The sequence below is a fragment of the Bos grunniens genome, chromosome 3 (genome assembly GCF_055505025.1).
Source record: "Bos grunniens cultivar Pamir isolate PY7600 chromosome 3, Bosgru_T2T1.0, whole genome shotgun sequence".
NCBI lineage: Eukaryota > Metazoa > Chordata > Mammalia > Artiodactyla > Bovidae > Bos > Bos grunniens.
The window spans coordinates 113,751,966-113,769,641 of record NC_141167.1 but is presented as its reverse complement, the minus strand read 5'-3'; the positions used below and the strand labels follow the sequence as shown (position 1 = coordinate 113,769,641).

The window sequence follows — 17,676 nt, the reverse complement described above, 5'->3', positions numbered from 1 at the left end:
GGGCTCCTTTCCCATAGGGGACTCGGCGCCATCCCACCCGATTGTGCCGCCCTCGCTGCACTTTGGTGCCCTTGGTCGGCCGTCCACTTCCCCTCCGAAGGACACAGTCCTTGAACGGACGTGGAATGAAACCCTTTGGGGAAAGATGACCTCGAGATTGGCCCAAGGGGAGACTGTGGTGGGCGATTACCCTCGGGGAGAGTTCCTAGGGGAAGACAATGACAGGTTGGCGAGAGGGATGGAGTGGATCCTGGATAGACAGTTGGATGAGAATGGGAAACTCGTAGATGTCATAACTAGGGGAGGGGTGCGGGGAACAGGGCGCTGTGCGTGTGTGTGTGTGTGTGTGTGTGGGTGGGTGGGTGGGTGGGTGTGTGGGTGGGTGTGGGTGTGAGGGCGCCCCAGTGCCCACCTTTGGTTACGAGTGGGGGAGGGAGGCCTGGGGAAATCTTGCCTCAGTCCGGTAGGATTGAGAGCTGTGGTCAGGCAAGGGAAACACCCTGATGGTTGGGTAGTCCTCCCTGGCAGGCATCGCTGCCTCGAGCGCATCTGCCGCCTCCAGGCCGGTGGGCTAGCTTTGCCCAGCCGGGCCGGCCCGCCCCCCCGGATCTGCGAGCTCTCTCACTTCCACTAAGCGGTGGTGGGATTCGAGGCACAGGTCCACATCCGTCTTCACCCCTTTGCCTCGGGGAGAGCGAAGAAGAACTAAAGAGCCCCTTGAGGAAAGTGAAAGAGGAGAGTGAAAACGTTGGCTTCAAACTCAACATTCAGACAACTAAGATCATGGCATCCCGTCCCATCACTTCATGGCAAATAGACGGGGAAAGAACGGAAAGCGGGAAAGACTTCATTTGGGGGGGCTGCCCCAAAGCACTGCAGACGCCGGCCGCGCCGGCGAAATGAAAAGACGTTCGCTCCTTGGGAGAAAAGCTATGACCAACCTAGACAGCATGTCGAAAAGCAGAGACGAGGTCTGTGACGAGGGTCTGTCTCGTGAAAGCTACGGTTTCTCCAGCGGTCACGTACAGATGTGAGAGGTGGAGTATAAAGAAGGATGAGTGCCGAAGAATTGATGCTTTTGGACTGCGGTGTTGGAGAAGACTCTTGAGAGTCCCTTGGACTGCGAGGAGACCCAACCCGTCCATCCTCGAGGAAATCAGTCCTGAATATTCATTAGAAGGACTGAGGCTGAAGCCGAAACGCCAATCCTCTGGCCACCCGACCCGCAAAACTGACTCACGGGGAAAGACCCTGATGGAAGGCAGGAGGAGACCGGGACGACCCGACAGAAGACGAGAGGCTTGGATGGCATCCCCGACTGGACGGACATGAGTTTGAGCAAGCCTCGCGAGTTGGTGATGGACAGGGAAGCCTGGCTGCTGCAGTGCCCTGAGCGACTGAACTGATCCCGATGCCTCCCGGGCGCCGTGGTCCGCCTCCCAGAGCCCACTCAAGACCAGAACCCTCTCGGAGACAGCAGCACCATACGGGAGTCACAGCCAGCCCGGGACCTGGCGCGCAGTGGCCAAGCCGCCCAGAGACGGGGCTGGCATGAGGGACATGGGAAGGCAGGCGTGTCCGTGGCCACTGGCCCCCACTCTCCGAGGCACATCCCCCTCGCTCACCTTCGGCTGCGGCCACCGCCCCTGCCGCTGCTGGCCCCCGCTGGCGACCACCACAGCTCGCGCCCCTACCCCCGCCCCTATCCCCACCCCGCCCTATCCCACCCCACCTCCTCACCGGCCCCGCCCCCCGCCCCCCCTCCCCCCGCCCCCCCCGACACCAGGAGAACCAGCACAAGCCCTGGAGCTTCACGGCCGCCACCAGGGCCAGCAGCCGCAGCCCCTCAGGAGGGAGGGAGGCGGGGGATGGGAGGCCTCAGGCCGGTCGTGGTGAAAGCGGCGCGAGGTTGCCACTGCGGCCAACAAAGGTTTGCCCCGGGGGACGGCGGAGGTGGCCTGAATCGTGCTTGGGCTGGAGGTGCAGGGTCCCGGGGGCCTCTGGCGCAGTGCTGAGCTGCTAAGTCGCGTCAGTCCTGTCCGACTCTGTGCGACCCCGTAGACGGCAGCCCACCAGGCTCCCCCGTCCCTGGGATTCTCCAGGCAAGAACACTGGAGTGGCTTGCCATTTCCTTCTGCAATGCATGCAAGTGAAAAGTGAAAGTGAAGTCGCTCGGTCCTATGGGACGTTTAGCGACCCCATGGTCTGCAGCCTCCCAGGCTCCTCGGTCCATAGGGTTTTCCAGGCAGGAGGACTGGAGTGGGTTGCCATTGCGTAGGCTAAAGGGTAAAGGTGGGAGGGTCGCCGGCGAGGACCCCGGCAGGTGGCAGGCCTCCGGAGAGGAAGAAGAAAGGCTTCCCTGACCGGGAATCGAACCCGGGCCGCGGCGGTGAGAGCGCCGAATCCTAACCACTAGACCACCAGGGAGCGTCGGGGCAAGGCCCTCGCCTGCTCCCGCTGAACCCAGCGCCTCCATGCCACCCGCCCGCGCCACCTTGCCGCCCACACCCGGCCTTTGCAAGTCCAGCCGCCCGCCGGCCCCGTCAGTCCTCCTGCCTTGGCGTGCCGTCTTGCTTTCAGCCCCCTCAAAACACTGCGCGCGCCGCCGGCTTCTCGCACACACGCCAAAAGCCGCGGGCCAGCGGGCTGGCTCCCCGCTCCCAGCTCTCTCTCCCCGCCATCGCCCGTGCCGGGAGGGCGGTGCAGCTCAGCAAAAGGTCGGCCCGCTGCGTTGGCCGGGAATCGAACCCGGGTCAACTGCTTGGAAGGCAGCTATGCTCACCACTATACCACCAACGCTACACAGCCCGGGCGGCCGCCGGACGCCGGCCCCGGGCTCGCCCCAGCATAATCTCGCCGCCGCCGCCGCCCCTGCCGCCCCTGCCGCCACCGCCTCCGCATCCCTGCCCGGACGCCCCGTCAGCCGGAGGCTCTGCGCCGCCGCCGGCGCCACCAGCAGCCGCGCGGCGCCCCATGCGCGTCGGCGCTACGCCGTTGCCGTGGTCCACCGGCCCGACGGCCTTGCGGCCCTGCGGCCCTTCGCTCCCCGCCGCGGCCCGCGAACGCCTCCGCCCTCACCTCCGGCGGGCAACGCGGGGCACGCAGCTTCCCGCACCCAGCTGGCCAAAGCCCTTCTCCACCGGGCTCTGGGCGCGGCCACTTCCCACGACGACTTGGGGACACGGGACCCAGCTGCCTGCACGCGTCGCGGCGCTGTGCCGAGCCGCACGGCGGGGGCGTCGCGAGCCTAGGAGCCCACTCAGGCGGCCAGTGGGAGTGGGTGCGTGGGCGGCCGGGCGGCCCCGCGGGCCGCAAGCTCCGGCTCTGGTCGGGCAAGGCCGTGGGGTGGCCAAGGAGGCCCTCGCTCGGCCGTGGCGACCGTGCGCCCGGCGACCACAAAGGGCTCGGGCTGGAGGCCCGCACGGGGAGAGGGGGTCGACGGTGGCTAGGCCGCGCACCGCGCCCTGGCGCCTCGCCCAAAGGCGGCGGGACCAGACGAAGGGCCTCTGGGGGCCTGGCGGCAGGACAGAGAGCGACCGCGGCCACCAAAAAGGGTGTGTGGCCTCCCCGTCGGGGAATCGAACCCCGGTCTCCCGCGTGACAGGCGGGGATACTCACCACTATACTAACGAGGACGGCGGCGACCGTCCTACCGCCCGGCCGCTCTCGGGCTGCCTGCCGACGCGACCCCTGCCCAGCACGGGCCCCCGGCCACCGCGGGTCCCGACCCAACCGGGCACCCAACCAACCGCCTCGCTCACAGCGGCAGCCCGCCACCCCGACAGGGCCCCGGACCCCCGGGGCACTGGACACTCCCCAGGGCGCGCCGCCTCTTGCCTCCCACGCGGGCATTCCGCCGGGAGAAGGGGGCCCGAGAAGGCAAGCGAGGCTGCGAGGACACGGTGGGCGCGCGCCCGGCCGGCGTCGGGCCAGGAAAGGCGCGGCTGGGGAGGGGCCGGCCCGCCCACGGCCCGGCTGGGTCCGGGGAGCGACCGGCGGCCGAGCCAGGCGCCTCGGCCGGCCGCCGCGCGCCGGCTCCGTCGACACCCACCCCGGACGGCCGCCTGCCTGCCTGCCTGCCTGCCTGCCTGCCGGGCGCGGCGCGGCGCGCGGCCCGCCAAGGGCGCCGGGGCTCGCGCCGCGTCGGGTCCCAGCCAGGCGAGCGGCCACGCGCCCAGCCAGGCCCGCCGTCAGGATGGCCGAGCGGTCTAAGGCGCTGCGTTCAGGTCGCAGTCTCCCCTGGAGGCGTGGGTTCGAATCCCACTCCTGACAAGCCAGCCTTTTGGCCCGCCGGACAAACGCGCCCGTCCTCCCCGCGCCACTGCCTTGCTCCACACACGCCCTGCCTCCCGCCACCTGCACCCCCACCCCAGGAACCTTCAGTCTCCTCAGCGCATCTTTCCTCCCCAGCTGGCTGCAGCTGCAGCTGCTGGTTTTCCTGCCTCCCCGCTTCCCCCTCGCCCACCCTCGCCCACCCTCCCACTCCCACGGCCACGCCCCGCCCCCGGCCGCACCGAAGCACGCAGCCCCGCGGCGGCTGGCAAGCCCTCCTCGCGTCGCCGGCGCTCCGACTTCTGCCGGGGAACGGCCAACTCGCTCTCGCAGCCTTGCTTCCACGTCCGCCCCCGGCCGCTCTCCCACCGGCCGGCACCCTGTCTGTCCTCCGCACCCGCCCCGCCGGCCCGCCTGCGCTCCCCAGTCACACCGAGGCGGCCGAGCCCCAGCCTTGCCCGCCAGGGGGGTTGCTGCGTGCCCTCGACGCTTCTGCGCCTTGCGGCCTTGGCCGGGCCACACCTGCCTGCCGCCCGCCAGGGACACGTGCCTCCCAGCCTTCCTGCTGGCCAGCGAACACCGGTCTTCCTGGCACCAGTCCGTCCCGGGAAGGGTGCTCCTCTGGGGAGGGAGCAGAAGCCCTACGTGCCCGTGCAGCCCGCCCACCGGCGGCCGGCCGGCGCCCCCGACCTTCCCGGGGAAGCCGCTGCCCGGGCCGGAGCCAAGCCCTTCCAGAGCGCGCTCCCTGCCTCAGCCGGCAGTCCCCGAGCCAGGAGCCGCTCTGCCAAATGGCCCCTCCTCACCAGCACCACCACCCCGTCAGAGCCGGACCTCGGGCGCGCGGCCCGCCAGAGCGCACGAGCCGGGCTCACACGCCTTTGGGTCGGGACCCGGCGGTCGCTGAGAGGAACGTCGGCGCGCGGCCGCAGCGACCACGCAGCGCCTGCGCCTGCACCTGACAGGGATCTCGGCGCCGGGCAGGAGGCGTCGGCTCCCGGCCCCCTCGGGCGACACCGACAGGGTCGCGGCGGCCGTGGTCGGCGCAGAAGGCGCGCGACGGGCCGAGTGGGACCCTCCGAGAGCGCCGCGCCCTGTGGTCCTGCACGTGCCCGGATCCTGGCTTTCAGGTCGCCCCCTCTCCCCGCTCCCCACCGTCGTCTCCTGCTCCGATGGAGCAGATAGATGCCGACGGGCGACGGGCGAGCAGTGAGCAGTGCCGGGCGGGTGGCGGTCAGCGCCCCTGGGGCAGCGTCGGGCGGCGTTGGCCATCGGTGCATGGGTGGTTCAGTGGTAGAATTCTCGCCTGCCACGCGGGAGGCACGGGTTCGATTCCCGGCCCATGCAGCCGCAGCGTCCCCTTTTGGTCCCGCAGTGCAGCCCCAGAGCCCAGCTAGGTCTGCCGGCTGAAAGACGCTCCAGGCAGCGCTCCTGCAACCGCTGGCTGCTACCTGCCGCCCGCTGCCTCTCCCACGCAGACGCCCACCACCCCACCCCACCCCCACCCCACCCAGAAAAGGCCCTGCTGCCAAGCCTCCGTGGCCCCAAGCCCTGCGGGCTCAGCCGCCCGTGCGTCCAGGCGCCTTTCTTGTGTTTGCCCGCTTCCTCACCCGGACCCAGCCAGGGGCTCAGGGATTGCACTGGAAGGAATAGCCCACGGCTGGCAGCCGCCCGCACCACCTCTTCACCTTTCACAACGTCCGTCTCCAAGCTCCCTGCCTCACTCTCCCCACACTCCGAGAATCAATCACACTACGTTTGCACAGTCAGGAGCAAGGAAGTTGCCACATCTGGCAAGCATACCTCCCTTTCGCCTGGAGGGTCCCTGGACCAGCGTCTTGCAGGAGGAGTTCCAAAGAAGTCCACCAGCTCCCGTCCCTCGGCAGAAATGGGTCTCCAACAGGGACGGCCTCACCGCCTCAAACACCACCCCATGCCCCTGAAACCCTGTTGCGCGCCTCACCTCAGCATCAGCCCTGCCCCCAAGAGCACCACCACCTCAGCCTGCACCCTCACCGTGCCCCTACTTCCCCAAACGCAACCCCCATCCCACCCCCACCCGGCTCCCCACCTCCCCCATTTGCACACCCCCCCCCCCACCACGCCCAGGTCCTCCCTGAGCCATTCCAAATCCCAGGCTGTCCAGGAACCTGCCTTTGCATTTGGCGCACTGGCCTGCCTCCCCCCACCCCCTACCCCAGGCCAGGGCCTGCTCCTCTTTCTGCTTCTTCCAACACGAGGAGAACTGCTTTACAGTCCTGGGTTAGTCTCAGGTGCTCGGCAAAGTGATTCAGTCCCCTGTTCTTTTCCAGGTGATTTTCCAGTGTAGGTTAAGGCGAGACACGAATACAGTTCTCATGCTACAGAGGAAAGCTCTGTTGCTCATCGACTGTAAGTACAGTATTTCCTATCTCTTGATCCGACTCCAACTTCGTCCCTCCCCTGCCTTTCCCCTTGGCTAGCCCTATGCACGTTTTCTCCGTCTCAAGGTCGGTTTCCCCTTTGCACACAGATTCACTGGTATTCGTTGTTCGAGTCCACAGAGCTTTGTCCCTCTCCACCCGACTCACTTCAGGCAGTGGACCCTTCTGTGGGTCCGTCCGGCGTTGGGGCCCATGGCGATGGCCGCTCCTACTTGATGGCTGCGTCATATTCCACGGTACGTATCTGCCTCACCTTCTCGTGCCGGCCACGGGCCGACGGGCACGTGAGGGTTTCCCACGTCTCGGCTACGGCACCGAGGGCTGCGATGACCCTGGGGGATGCCCGCCTCTCTTCCCATTGGGCGTGTTGTCTTTTCCCGATGAGTAGCCGGGATTGGGTCTGCTGGATCATCATGTGAGCTCTTCTTTGTCCTACTGGTGGACCGATCCTCGACTGATTGACTTCCCCGGAGTGGCAGTTGTTGTTCTGGAAGTGTACAACTACAGCCTGGTGCCCGTGTCCGCTGTACAGCGTTGTGATTCCCTCCTGTGCAGGTGGGATGAGGGTTTCAGATCGGTTTCCGTTACAGGTGAACAGGATACGGGATCTCATTCCCTGTAGTATTCCGTGTCTCCTTGTTGCTCCTCTCCTTTCTACGCAGTACTGGTACGGTACATCCGTTGAGCCCGGCTCCTCATCCATCCCTCCGTCCGTGACTCTGCCCTTGGGAAGCCCGAGGCTGCTTTCCCGAGTCTGAGAGTCTGTCGCTGGTTGCCACAGGGGTGAATTTGTACAACACTTAAGATTCCACCCATCTGTGACCCTGCCTGTTTGACTTCCCTCACCAAGGGTAATATTGCGCAGCTCCAGCTTCCGCTGTTGCTGCCAGTGACACTAATGCACTCGCGTGGACGGCTCAGTGCCATCCCATTCTCTCCCTGTCTCTGGTATGGCACCTACGCGGGTGAGCCGTTGGGGATGGGCACTAGGGTTTCCTCCACGTCTCGGCTATGGCAAGCAGTGCTGCTATGACCGTGGGGTTTGCATGTGTCTTTCCGAATGAAGAGTTGCGGCTCTCACGGGTATGTACCCAGGGTGGGATTGGGACAGCTCGTCTGTTCCCGGCCGACTTACTTGCCTGTTGATTTCGTTTCTTCTGCAAAGCCGATTCCATTGTCGGAGTCACGGTTGTTGCTGAAGCACAGTGGGTTTCCAATATTGTGCTCGTTTCCGATGGACCGCAAAGTGATTCTGTTTCCCGTGTTGTACACGGGATTTTGGATTTCATGTATGTTTTCAGATTCTTGTCCACTCGAGGGGATTCCAGGGTACTGACGCTTATTCCCTGTGTTGAACTGGATCACCTTGGCGCTTCTCCCTTTATCCAGGGTCCTGCGTATCTGTTCGTCCCAGCTGCACACGCATCCCTCCAGCGCTGCCTTTCCGCTGGCGTTCCCCTAAGGTGGTTTTCTGCGTGAGTGGGTTTCTCCTCGGCAAATAGCTCCGTTTTGTATTCTTTCACACGTTCCACATGCCTTTGTCCAACGCGGTCTGACGTGCTTCACCAAGTGTAAGAGTCTCTAGGTCCATCATTGCTTGTGACAAGTGGCAACACTTGACTTATTTCTTTATGACTGAGTGATGGTTCCATGCTACATCTGTGCCACCTCTTCTCGGGCCCGCCACGTGTGGATGGGCGCTGGGGTTTGCTCCGTGTCTTGGCCATGGCAAACAGTGTCGCCGTGTCCGTGGCGGTGTGGGCACCCTCAGACCTCCCCGAGGTTTGCCCTCTGCGGGTGTGTACCCTGGAGGGACGGTTGTGCTCGGTCACATGGGAGCTCTCCTTGGTCCTCGTGAAATCTCAGCCACCCGAGCGGCCAACCACCACTCCCCATCCCACCGTGTGCCCCCAGCCATGTCACACCCGAGACTGGACATTTGCTCCTGATGAGTGGTGACTTTGGTCTCTGGGGCGGTAAGGGGGGCCCACCCATCTCGGACCAGGTCTGGCCCCCATCTGGGACCCCGTTTCTGTCGTTGGCTTGCCTGCGTCCTCAGCCCACCGCTGAGCCTGAGCAGCCTGCAGCACCGCGCACCAGTGTGGCTCGCCCGCTCACCCGCCACCCCGCCCAAATGAATGGAGTGCTCCCCCACCATCTTCCTCATGCCACAGCCCCATCACTGTCACGGCCTGCCCTCTGCCTTTCCCTCCAACTCCAGGCTCGGACCCATCCGCCCCCGCCCCGGCCCCGCCACCAACGCCCTGGAGCTCGGGCCACCCCTCCCACGTCCTGCCCTGGCCTGGCCTGGCCTGCCCTGCCCTGAGGTTCACCAGTGCGGGCCTCCCTCCGGCTCCGCGGACCCACCCCGACCCTACGCCCACCCCTACCTCCCACAGATCCATCCCAGCCTCTCACATGCGCCTGGCAGGGCTTTGCCACCTCGCCCATGCTCCTGCAGAGGGCCTGCTCGAGCGGCCTGCCGATCTTTCGGCCAGGTTCCCTCGAGCCCCACCCATCCCCTCATGCTGGCCCTCCAGGAAGACTCCACCCAAGCACCCCTGGGCCTGCCTGCCAGCCCCTCAGCTCGCCGCCGCCCCCTCTCCCTGCGATGATCGCTCTGCCCAGGTCCCTGATCCACGTGGGGCGCCCACCAGCCATGGCCCCAAGCACCTTCGTCCCATACTCTCCCCCACGCACGCTGATGCCCACGGCCCCGGCAGGGGCCTCAAGGAAACCTCCTTTGGCCACGGCAAGCACACGTCGGGCCACGGGGGCTCCTTTCCCATAGGGGACTCGGCGCCATCCCACCCGATTGTGCCGCCCTCGCTGCACTTTGGTGCCCTTGGTCGGCCGTCCACTTCCCCTCCGAAGGACACAGTCCTTGAACGGACGTGGAATGAAACCCTTTGGGGAAAGACGACCTCGAGATTGGCCCAAGGGGAGACTGTGGTGGGCGATTACCCTCGGGGAGAGTTCCTAGGGGAAGACAATGACAGGTTGGCGAGAGGGATGGAGTGGATCCTGGATAGACAGTTGGATGAGAATGGGAAACTCGTAGATGTCATAACTAGGGGAGGGGTGCGGGGAACAGGGCGCTGTGCGTGTGTGTGTGTGTGTGTGTGGGTGGGTGGGTGGGTGGGTGTGTGGGTGGGTGTGGGTGTGAGGGCGCCCCAGTGCCCACCTTTGGTTACGAGTGGGGGAGGGAGGCCTGGGGAAATCTTGCCTCAGTCCGGTAGGATTGAGAGCTGTGGTCAGGCAAGGGAAACACCCTGATGGTTGGGTAGTCCTCCCTGGCAGGCATCGCTGCCTCGAGCGCATCTGCCGCCTCCAGGCCGGTGGGCTAGCTTTGCCCAGCCGGGCCGGCCCGCCCCCCCGGATCTGCGAGCTCTCTCACTTCCACTAAGCGGTGGTGGGATTCGAGGCACAGGTCCACATCCGTCTTCACCCCTTTGCCTCGGGGAGAGCGAAGAAGAACTAAAGAGCCCCTTGAGGAAAGTGAAAGAGGAGAGTGAAAACGTTGGCTTCAAACTCAACATTCAGACAACTAAGATCATGGCATCCCGTCCCATCACTTCATGGCAAATAGACGGGGAAAGAACGGAAAGCGGGAAAGACTTCATTTGGGGGGGCTGCCCCAAAGCACTGCAGACGCCGGCCGCGCCGGCGAAATGAAAAGACGTTCGCTCCTTGGGAGAAAAGCTATGACCAACCTAGACAGCATGTCGAAAAGCAGAGACGAGGTCTGTGACGAGGGTCTGTCTCGTGAAAGCTACGGTTTCTCCAGCGGTCACGTACAGATGTGAGAGGTGGAGTATAAAGAAGGATGAGTGCCGAAGAATTGATGCTTTTGGACTGCGGTGTTGGAGAAGACTCTTGAGAGTCCCTTGGACTGCGAGGAGACCCAACCCGTCCATCCTCGAGGAAATCAGTCCTGAATATTCATTAGAAGGACTGAGGCTGAAGCCGAAACGCCAATCCTCTGGCCACCCGACCCGCAAAACTGACTCACGGGGAAAGACCCTGATGGAAGGCAGGAGGAGACCGGGACGACCCGACAGAAGACGAGAGGCTTGGATGGCATCCCCGACTGGACGGACATGAGTTTGAGCAAGCCTCGCGAGTTGGTGATGGACAGGGAAGCCTGGCTGCTGCAGTGCCCTGAGCGACTGAACTGATCCCGATGCCTCCCGGGCGCCGTGGTCCGCCTCCCAGAGCCCACTCAAGACCAGAACCCTCTCGGAGACAGCAGCACCATACGGGAGTCACAGCCAGCCCGGGACCTGGCGCGCAGTGGCCAAGCCGCCCAGAGACGGGGCTGGCATGAGGGACATGGGAAGGCAGGCGTGTCCGTGGCCACTGGCCCCCACTCTCCGAGGCACATCCCCCTCGCTCACCTTCGGCTGCGGCCACCGCCCCTGCCGCTGCTGGCCCCCGCTGGCGACCACCACAGCTCGCGCCCCTACCCCCGCCCCTATCCCCACCCCGCCCTATCCCACCCCACCTCCTCACCGGCCCCGCCCCCCGCCCCCCCTCCCCCCGCCCCCCCCCGACACCAGGAGAACCAGCACAAGCCCTGGAGCTTCACGGCCGCCACCAGGGCCAGCAGCCGCAGCCCCTCAGGAGGGAGGGAGGCGGGGGATGGGAGGCCTCAGGCCGGTCGTGGTGAAAGCGGCGCGAGGTTGCCACTGCGGCCAACAAAGGTTTGCCCCGGGGGACGGCGGAGGTGGCCTGAATCGTGCTTGGGCTGGAGGTGCAGGGTCCCGGGGGCCTCTGGCGCAGTGCTGAGCTGCTAAGTCGCGTCAGTCCTGTCCGACTCTGTGCGACCCCGTAGACGGCAGCCCACCAGGCTCCCCCGTCCCTGGGATTCTCCAGGCAAGAACACTGGAGTGGCTTGCCATTTCCTTCTGCAATGCATGCAAGTGAAAAGTGAAAGTGAAGTCGCTCGGTCCTATGGGACGTTTAGCGACCCCATGGTCTGCAGCCTCCCAGGCTCCTCGGTCCATAGGGTTTTCCAGGCAGGAGGACTGGAGTGGGTTGCCATTGCGTAGGCTAAAAGGGTAAAGGTGGGAGGGTCGCCGGCGAGGACCCCGGCAGGTGGCAGGCCTCCGGAGAGGAAGAAGAAAGGCTTCCCTGACCGGGAATCGAACCCGGGCCGCGGCGGTGAGAGCGCCGAATCCTAACCACTAGACCACCAGGGAGCGTCGGGGCAAGGCCCTCGCCTGCTCCCGCTGAACCCAGCGCCTCCATGCCACCCGCCCGCGCCACCTTGCCGCCCACACCCGGCCTTTGCAAGTCCAGCCGCCCGCCGGCCCCGTCAGTCCTCCTGCCTTGGCGTGCCGTCTTGCTTTCAGCCCCCTCAAAACACTGCGCGCGCCGCCGGCTTCTCGCACACACGCCAAAAGCCGCGGGCCAGCGGGCTGGCTCCCCGCTCCCAGCTCTCTCTCCCCGCCATCGCCCGTGCCGGGAGGGCGGTGCAGCTCAGCAAAAGGTCGGCCCGCTGCGTTGGCCGGGAATCGAACCCGGGTCAACTGCTTGGAAGGCAGCTATGCTCACCACTATACCACCAACGCTACACAGCCCGGGCGGCCGCCGGACGCCGGCCCCGGGCTCGCCCCAGCATAATCTCGCCGCCGCCGCCGCCCCTGCCGCCCCTGCCGCCACCGCCTCCGCATCCCTGCCCGGACGCCCCGTCAGCCGGAGGCTCTGCGCCGCCGCCGGCGCCACCAGCAGCCGCGCGGCGCCCCATGCGCGTCGGCGCTACGCCGTTGCCGTGGTCCACCGGCCCGACGGCCTTGCGGCCCTGCGGCCCTTCGCTCCCCGCCGCGGCCCGCGAACGCCTCCGCCCTCACCTCCGGCGGGCAACGCGGGGCACGCAGCTTCCCGCACCCAGCTGGCCAAAGCCCTTCTCCACCGGGCTCTGGGCGCGGCCACTTCCCACGACGACTTGGGGACACGGGACCCAGCTGCCTGCACGCGTCGCGGCGCTGTGCCGAGCCGCACGGCGGGGGCGTCGCGAGCCTAGGAGCCCACTCAGGCGGCCAGTGGGAGTGGGTGCGTGGGCGGCCGGGCGGCCCCGCGGGCCGCAAGCTCCGGCTCTGGTCGGGCAAGGCCGTGGGGTGGCCAAGGAGGCCCTCGCTCGGCCGTGGCGACCGTGCGCCCGGCGACCACAAAGGGCTCGGGCTGGAGGCCCGCACGGGGAGAGGGGGTCGACGGTGGCTAGGCCGCGCACCGCGCCCTGGCGCCTCGCCCAAAGGCGGCGGGACCAGACGAAGGGCCTCTGGGGGCCTGGCGGCAGGACAGAGAGCGACCGCGGCCACCAAAAAGGGTGTGTGGCCTCCCCGTCGGGGAATCGAACCCCGGTCTCCCGCGTGACAGGCGGGGATACTCACCACTATACTAACGAGGACGGCGGCGACCGTCCTACCGCCCGGCCGCTCTCGGGCTGCCTGCCGACGCGACCCCTGCCCAGCACGGGCCCCCGGCCACCGCGGGTCCCGACCCAACCGGGCACCCAACCAACCGCCTCGCTCACAGCGGCAGCCCGCCACCCCGACAGGGCCCCGGACCCCCGGGGCACTGGACACTCCCCAGGGCGCGCCGCCTCTTGCCTCCCACGCGGGCATTCCGCCGGGAGAAGGGGGCCCGAGAAGGCAAGCGAGGCTGCGAGGACACGGTGGGCGCGCGCCGGCCGGCGTCGGGCCAGGAAAGGCGCGGCTGGGGAGGGGCCGGCCCGCCCACGGCCCGGCTGGGTCCGGGGAGCGACCGGCGGCCGAGCCAGGCGCCTCGGCCGGCCGCCGCGCGCCGGCTCCGTCGACACCCACCCCGGACGGCCGCCTGCCTGCCTGCCTGCCTGCCTGCCTGCCGGGCGCGGCGCGGCGCGCGGCCCGCCAAGGGCGCCGGGGCTCGCGCCGCGTCGGGTCCCAGCCAGGCGAGCGGCCACGCGCCCAGCCAGGCCCGCCGTCAGGATGGCCGAGCGGTCTAAGGCGCTGCGTTCAGGTCGCAGTCTCCCCTGGAGGCGTGGGTTCGAATCCCACTCCTGACAAGCCAGCCTTTTGGCCCGCCGGACAAACGCGCCCGTCCTCCCCGCGCCACTGCCTTGCTCCACACACGCCCTGCCTCCCGCCACCTGCACCCCCACCCCAGGAACCTTCAGTCCTCCTCAGCGCATCTTTCCTCCCCAGCTGGCTGCAGCTGCAGCTGCTGGTTTTCCTGCCTCCCCGCTTCCCCCTCGCCCACCCTCGCCCACCCTCCCACTCCCACGGCCACGCCCCGCCCCCGGCCGCACCGAAGCACGCAGCCCCGCGGCGGCTGGCAAGCCCTCCTCGCGTCGCCGGCGCTCCGACTTCTGCCGGGGAACGGCCAACTCGCTCTCGCAGCCTTGCTTCCACGTCCGCCCCCGGCCGCTCTCCCACCGGCCGGCACCCTGTCTGTCCTCCGCACCCGCCCCGCCGGCCCGCCTGCGCTCCCCAGTCACACCGAGGCGGCCGAGCCCCAGCCTTGCCCGCCAGGGGGGTTGCTGCGTGCCCTCGACGCTTCTGCGCCTTGCGGCCTTGGCCGGGCCACACCTGCCTGCCGCCCGCCAGGGACACGTGCCTCCCAGCCTTCCTGCTGGCCAGCGAACACCGGTCTTCCTGGCACCAGTCCGTCCCGGGAAGGGTGCTCCTCTGGGGAGGGAGCAGAAGCCCTACGTGCCCGTGCAGCCCGCCCACCGGCGGCCGGCCGGCGCCCCCGACCTTCCCGGGGAAGCCGCTGCCCGGGCCGGAGCCAAGCCCTTCCAGAGCGCGCTCCCTGCCTCAGCCGGCAGTCCCCGAGCCAGGAGCCGCTCTGCCAAATGGCCCCTCCTCACCAGCACCACCACCCCGTCAGAGCCGGACCTCGGGCGCGCGGCCCGCCAGAGCGCACGAGCCGGGCTCACACGCCTTTGGGTCGGGACCCGGCGGTCGCTGAGAGGAACGTCGGCGCGCGGCCGCAGCGACCACGCAGCGCCTGCGCCTGCACCTGACAGGGATCTCGGCGCCGGGCAGGAGGCGTCGGCTCCCGGCCCCCTCGGGCGACACCGACAGGGTCGCGGCGGCCGTGGTCGGCGCAGAAGGCGCGCGACGGGCCGAGTGGGACCCTCCGAGAGCGCCGCGCCCTGTGGTCCTGCACGTGCCCGGATCCTGGCTTTCAGGTCGCCCCCTCTCCCCGCTCCCCACCGTCGTCTCCTGCTCCGATGGAGCAGATAGATGCCGACGGGCGACGGGCGAGCAGTGAGCAGTGCCGGGCGGGTGGCGGTCAGCGCCCCTGGGGCAGCGTCGGGCGGCGTTGGCCATCGGTGCATGGGTGGTTCAGTGGTAGAATTCTCGCCTGCCACGCGGGAGGCCCGGGTTCGATTCCCGGCCCATGCAGCCGCAGCGTCCCCTTTTGGTCCCGCAGTGCAGCCCCAGAGCCCAGCTAGGTCTGCCGGCTGAAAGACGCTCCAGGCAGCGCTCCTGCAACCGCTGGCTGCTACCTGCCGCCCGCTGCCTCTCCCACGCAGACGCCCACCACCCCACCCCACCCCCACCCCACCCAGAAAAGGCCCTGCTGCCAAGCCTCCGTGGCCCCAAGCCCTGCGGGCTCAGCCGCCCGTGCGTCCAGGCGCCTTTCTTGTGTTTGCCCGCTTCCTCACCCGGACCCAGCCAGGGGCTCAGGGATTGCACTGGAAGGAATAGCCCACGGCTGGCAGCCGCCCGCACCACCTCTTCACCTTTCACAACGTCCGTCTCCAAGCTCCCTGCCTCACTCTCCCCACACTCCGAGAATCAATCACACTACGTTTGCACAGTCAGGAGCAAGGAAGTTGCCACATCTGGCAAGCATACCTCCCTTTCGCCTGGAGGGTCCCTGGACCAGCGTCTTGCAGGAGGAGTTCCAAAGAAGTCCACCAGCTCCCGTCCCTCGGCAGAAATGGGTCTCCAACAGGGACGGCCTCACCGCCTCAAACACCACCCCATGCCCCTGAAACCCTGTTGCGCGCCTCACCTCAGCATCAGCCCTGCCCCCAAGAGCACCACCACCTCAGCCTGCACCCTCACCGTGCCCCTACTTCCCCAAACGCAACCCCCATCCCACCCCCACCCGGCTCCCCACCTCCCCCATTTGCACACCCCCCCCCCACCACGCCCAGGTCCTCCCTGAGCCATTCCAAATCCCAGGCTGTCCAGGAACCTGCCTTTGCATTTGGCGCACTGGCCTGCCTCCCCCCACCCCCTACCCCAGGCCAGGGCCTGCTCCTCTTTCTGCTTCTTCCAACACGAGGAGAACTGCTTTACAGTCCTGGGTTAGTCTCAGGTGCTCGGCAAAGTGATTCAGTCCCCTGTTCTTTTCCAGGTGATTTTCCAGTGTAGGTTAAGGCGAGACACGAATACAGTTCTCATGCTACAGAGGAAAGCTCTGTTGCTCATCGACTGTAAGTACAGTATTTCCTATCTCTTGATCCGACTCCAACTTCGTCCCTCCCCTGCCTTTCCCCTTGGCTAGCCCTATGCACGTTTTCTCCGTCTCAAGGTCGGTTTCCCCTTTGCACACAGATTCACTGGTATTCGTTGTTCGAGTCCACAGAGCTTTGTCCCTCTCCACCCGACTCACTTCAGGCAGTGGACCCTTCTGTGGGTCCGTCCGGCGTTGCGGCCCATGGCGATGGCCGCTCCTACTTGATGGCTGCGTCATATTCCACGGTACGTATCTGCCTCACCTTCTCGTGCCGGCCACGGGCCGACGGGCACGTGAGGGTTTCCCACGTCTCGGCTACGGCACCGAGGGCTGCGATGACCCTGGGGGATGCCCGCCTCTCTTCCCATTGGGCGTGTTGTCTTTTCCCGATGAGTAGCCGGGATTGGGTCTGCTGGATCATCATGTGAGCTCTTCTTTGTCCTACTGGTGGACCGATCCTCGACTGATTGACTTCCCCGGAGTGGCAGTTGTTGTTCTGGAAGTGTACAACTACAGCCTGGTGCCCGTGTCCGCTGTACAGCGTTGTGATTCCCTCCTGTGCAGGTGGGATGAGGGTTTCAGATCGGTTTCCGTTACAGGTGAACAGGATACGGGATCTCATTCCCTGTAGTATCCCGTGTCTCCTTGTTGCTCCTCTCCTTTCTACGCAGTACTGGTACGGTACATCCGTTGAGCCCGGCTCCTCATCCATCCCTCCGTCCGTGACTCTGCCCTTGGGAAGCCCGAGGCTGCTTTCCCGAGTCTGAGAGTCTGTCGCTGGTTGCCACAGGGGTGAATTTGTACAACACTTAAGATTCCACCCATCTGTGACCCTGCCTGTTTGACTTCCCTCACCAAGGGTAATATTGCGCAGCTCCAGCTTCCGCTGTTGCTGCCAGTGACACTAATGCACTCGCGTGGACGGCTCAGTGCCATCCCATTCTCTCCCTGTCTCTGGTATGGCACCTACGCGGGTGAGCCGTTGGGGATGGGCACTAGGGTTTCCTCCACGTCTCGGCTATGGCAAGCAGTGCTGCTATGACCGTGGGGTTTGCATGTGTCTTTCCGAATGAAGAGTTGCGGCTCTCACGGGTATGTACCCAGGGTGGGATTGGGACAGCTCGTCTGTTCCCGGCCGACTTACTTGCCTGTTGATTTCGTTTCTTCTGCAAAGCCGATTCCATTGTCGGAGTCACGGTTGTTGCTGAAGCACAGTGGGTTTCCAATATTGTGCTCGTTTCCGATGGACCGCAAAGTGATTCTGTTTCCCGTGTTGTACACGGGATTTTGGATTTCATGTATGTTTTCAGATTCTTGTCCACTCGAGGGGATTCCAGGGTACTGACGCTTATTCCCTGTGTTGAACTGGATCACCTTGGCGCTTCTCCCTTTATCCAGGGTCCTGCGTATCTGTTCGTCCCAGCTGCACACGCATCCCTCCAGCGCTGCCTTTCCGCTGGCGTTCCCCTAAGGTGGTTTTCTGCGTGAGTGGGTTTCTCCTCGGCAAATAGCTCCGTTTTGTATTCTT

The 17,676-nt window shown here is 66.2% G+C and overlaps 10 non-coding genes across 10 annotated transcripts; 4 read left to right on the top strand and 6 right to left on the bottom strand.

Annotated features, from left to right (window-relative positions):
- Window positions 1-2,355: 2,355 nt before the first annotated feature.
- On the bottom strand, window positions 2,356-2,427 carry TRNAE-CUC (transfer RNA glutamic acid (anticodon CUC)). The gene has a single exon. It is a non-coding gene; the product is annotated as a tRNA-Glu (tRNA).
- Window positions 2,428-2,727: 300 nt separating this feature from the next.
- TRNAG-UCC (transfer RNA glycine (anticodon UCC)) lies at window positions 2,728-2,799 on the bottom strand. Its single transcript has one exon. It is a non-coding gene; the product is annotated as a tRNA-Gly (tRNA).
- A 764-nt stretch (window positions 2,800-3,563) lies between these two features.
- TRNAD-GUC (transfer RNA aspartic acid (anticodon GUC)) lies at window positions 3,564-3,635 on the bottom strand. The gene has a single exon. It is a non-coding gene; the product is annotated as a tRNA-Asp (tRNA).
- Window positions 3,636-4,189: 554 nt separating this feature from the next.
- On the top strand, window positions 4,190-4,272 carry TRNAL-CAG (transfer RNA leucine (anticodon CAG)). The gene has a single exon. It is a non-coding gene; the product is annotated as a tRNA-Leu (tRNA).
- A 1,273-nt stretch (window positions 4,273-5,545) lies between these two features.
- Window positions 5,546-5,616, top strand: TRNAG-GCC (transfer RNA glycine (anticodon GCC)). Its single transcript has one exon. It is a non-coding gene; the product is annotated as a tRNA-Gly (tRNA).
- Window positions 5,617-11,821: 6,205 nt separating this feature from the next.
- TRNAE-CUC (transfer RNA glutamic acid (anticodon CUC)) lies at window positions 11,822-11,893 on the bottom strand. The gene has a single exon. It is a non-coding gene; the product is annotated as a tRNA-Glu (tRNA).
- Window positions 11,894-12,193: 300 nt separating this feature from the next.
- Window positions 12,194-12,265, bottom strand: TRNAG-UCC (transfer RNA glycine (anticodon UCC)). The gene has a single exon. It is a non-coding gene; the product is annotated as a tRNA-Gly (tRNA).
- Window positions 12,266-13,029: 764 nt separating this feature from the next.
- TRNAD-GUC (transfer RNA aspartic acid (anticodon GUC)) lies at window positions 13,030-13,101 on the bottom strand. The gene has a single exon. It is a non-coding gene; the product is annotated as a tRNA-Asp (tRNA).
- Window positions 13,102-13,654: 553 nt separating this feature from the next.
- Window positions 13,655-13,737, top strand: TRNAL-CAG (transfer RNA leucine (anticodon CAG)). Its single transcript has one exon. It is a non-coding gene; the product is annotated as a tRNA-Leu (tRNA).
- Window positions 13,738-15,011: 1,274 nt separating this feature from the next.
- TRNAG-GCC (transfer RNA glycine (anticodon GCC)) lies at window positions 15,012-15,082 on the top strand. The gene has a single exon. It is a non-coding gene; the product is annotated as a tRNA-Gly (tRNA).
- Window positions 15,083-17,676: the final 2,594 nt, after the last annotated feature.